Here is a 2,777-nt window from a genome sequence, read left to right as displayed (position 1 = left end):
ATCTGTATATATACATACATATATATGGGTATTTCCATGTGTTAAAAAAAAAAAGCATAATGTGAGAGCTGCAAGTTAAGTTTTATTTGGGGCAAAGTGAGGACTGCAGCCCAGGAGACAGTGTTTCAGATAGCTCTGAGAAACTGCTCTGAGGAGGTGAGGGGGGAGTTAGGATATACAGGAGTTTTGAAACAAAGGGCAGGTAGTCAGGAACATCAAAAGATTATTAATTAAAGAAAACCAGATATCTCAAGTTAAGGAATTTAACAATTTTCTATGTATGGGAAGATGCAAGAGTCTGGGCTCACTGAAATCATTCCTTTGATATGCACCTCATCTATCTGGGACCAGTATACTGTATTTTCACATCCTGAGTTTCCTCAGGGCTCACTGTGGGGAGTGGCTGCAGTCTGATTGCTGCTAGATGTCAGGTATTATTTTCTTTCCTGAGTTTCCTCAGGGCTCACCAGCTCATGTTGGAGGGCTGCAATTGCTGATGACTGTGACATCCTTGTTTACTGATATGGCAGGAAATGTTCCATTTCTCATGTCTTGGCTATTGTAAATAGCACTGCTATGAGCATTGGGGTGCATGTATCTTGAAAAGGAACTTTAAAATTATTTTGTCCAGCTGGTTCACTTTATAGCTGGGAAAACTATGGTCCACATTCTTTTAGCTTGAACTGGGGCTAGAATCTCCACTGAGGGCCTACCTAGTGCTTCTTAATGCTGGACATGCCTTAGAATCACCTGGGAGATTTTTTTTTTTTTCTCATTAAACTTTTTTAATGGGTCTCAAATTCTGTGACAGATTTTTGGTCAAGTTGTTTCCATTAAAAAGTACTGATTTTAAAAACTAATAACTTAAAACTGCCACACACAAAACAAATGGTCCACAACATATTCTCCTTTCCTTCTGAAGGTTTTACGATGCATTGTTATCATTAACCAGTCTTTTGCTATTAAACTTAAATGGCCAATTGAGACAAACAGTTCTGAGACCGTTCTTCCACCACTGATTAAGACCGGGGTGGCAGATATTGGGGATAATATTCATTTAGCCCTCTGAGCTTTCTGGGCAGACTTGGTGACCTTGCCAGCTCCAGCTGCCTTCTTGTCCACGGCTTTGATGACACCCACAGCAACCGTCTGTCTCATGTCACGAACAGCAAAGCAGCCCAGAGGAGGATAGTCAGAGAAGCTTTCAACACACATGGGTTTGCCAGGAACCATATCAACGATGGCAGCATCACCAGATTTCAAGAATTTGGGGCTGTCTTCCAGCTTTTTCCCAGAACGACGATCAATCTTCTCCTTCAGCTCAGCAAACTTGCAGGCAATGTGAGCTGTGTGACAATCCAGCACAGGTGCATAGCCAGCACTGATTTGGCCTGGATGGTTCAAGATAATCACCTGAGCTGTGAAGCCAGCTGCTTCCATCGGTGGGTCATTTTTGCTGTCACCAGCTACATTGCCACGACGAACATCTTTGACAGACACGTTCTTGACATTGAAGCCCACATTGTCCCCAGGAAGGGCTTCACTCAAAGCTTCGTGGTGCATTTCAACAGACTTCACTTCAGTTGTCACATTGACTGGAGCAAAGGTGACCACCATGCCAGGTTTGAGAACACCAGTCTCCACTCGACCCACAGGGACAGTGCCAATACCACCAATTTTGTAGATGTCCTGGAGAGGCAAATGCAAGGGTTTGTCAGTTGGGCGAGTTGGTGGCAAGATGCAATCCAGAGCTTCAAGCAGTGTGGTTCCACTGGCATTGACATCTTTGCAGGTGACTTTCCATCCCTTGAACCACGGCATGTTAGCACTTGGCTCCAGCATGTTGTCACCATTCCAGCCAGAAATTGGCACAAATGCTACCGTGTCGGGGTTGTAGCCAATTTTCTTAATGTAGGTGCTGACTTCCTTTACAATTTCCTCATATCTCTTCTGGCTGTATGGTGGCTCGGTGGAATCCATTTTGTTAACTCCAACAATTAGTTGTTTCACACCCAGAGTGTAGGCCAGAAGGGCATGCTCACGGGTCTGTCCATTCTTGGAAATACCTGCTTCAAATTCACCAACACCAGCAGTAACAATCAGGACAGCACAGTCAGCCTGGGATGTGCCTGTAATCATGTTTTTGATGAAGTCTCTGTGTCCTGGGGCATCAATGATGGTCACATAGTACTTGCTGGTCTCGAATTTCCATAGGGATATATCAATGGTGATACCACGCTCACATTCAGCTTTCAGTTTGTCCAAGACCCAGGCATACTTAAAGGAGCCCTTCCCCATCTCAGCAGCCTCCTTCTCGAACTTTTCAATGGTTCTCTTGTCGATCCCACCACATTTGTAGATCAGATGGCCAGTAGTGGTGGACTTCCCCAAATCTACATGTCCAATGACAACGATGTTGATGTGCGTCTTCTCCTTTCCCATTTTTGCTTAGGTTTAGCGGTGGTTTTCACGACACCTGTATCCTGGCGGCAAACCCGTTGCGAAAAAGCTCACCTGGGAGATTTAAAAATGTACCAATGCCAGGCCCCACTCAGACCAATGAAATCATGTTTATGGTGGGGCCCCGGCATTGCTGTTTTTTTCAGAACTTACTGTTATGGACTGAATTGTGTCCCTTCAAAATCCATATGTTGAAATTCTAACCCCTGTGCCTCAGAATGTGATTGTATTTGAAGTGAGGGCCTTTAAAAAGTAATTAAGTGAAAATGAGGTCTTATGGATAGACCCTAATCCAATAAGACTAGGGTTCCTATAAG

General features: G+C 44.2%; 1 pseudogene across 1 annotated transcript; it reads right to left on the bottom strand.

The window, feature by feature from the left end:
- Positions 1–758: 758 nt before the first annotated feature.
- Positions 759–2,506, bottom strand: LOC136138270 (elongation factor 1-alpha 1 pseudogene; annotated as a pseudogene). The gene has a single exon (XR_010656782.1). The product of XR_010656782.1 is annotated as an elongation factor 1-alpha 1 pseudogene (transcript).
- Positions 2,507–2,777: the final 271 nt, after the last annotated feature.

The sequence above is a fragment of the Phocoena phocoena genome, chromosome 19 (assembly GCF_963924675.1).
Source record: "Phocoena phocoena chromosome 19, mPhoPho1.1, whole genome shotgun sequence".
NCBI classification, from domain to species: Eukaryota; Metazoa; Chordata; class Mammalia; order Artiodactyla; family Phocoenidae; genus Phocoena; species Phocoena phocoena.
Note: the sequence above shows the minus strand (reverse complement) of the source record. Positions and strands in the feature narration are given on the sequence as shown.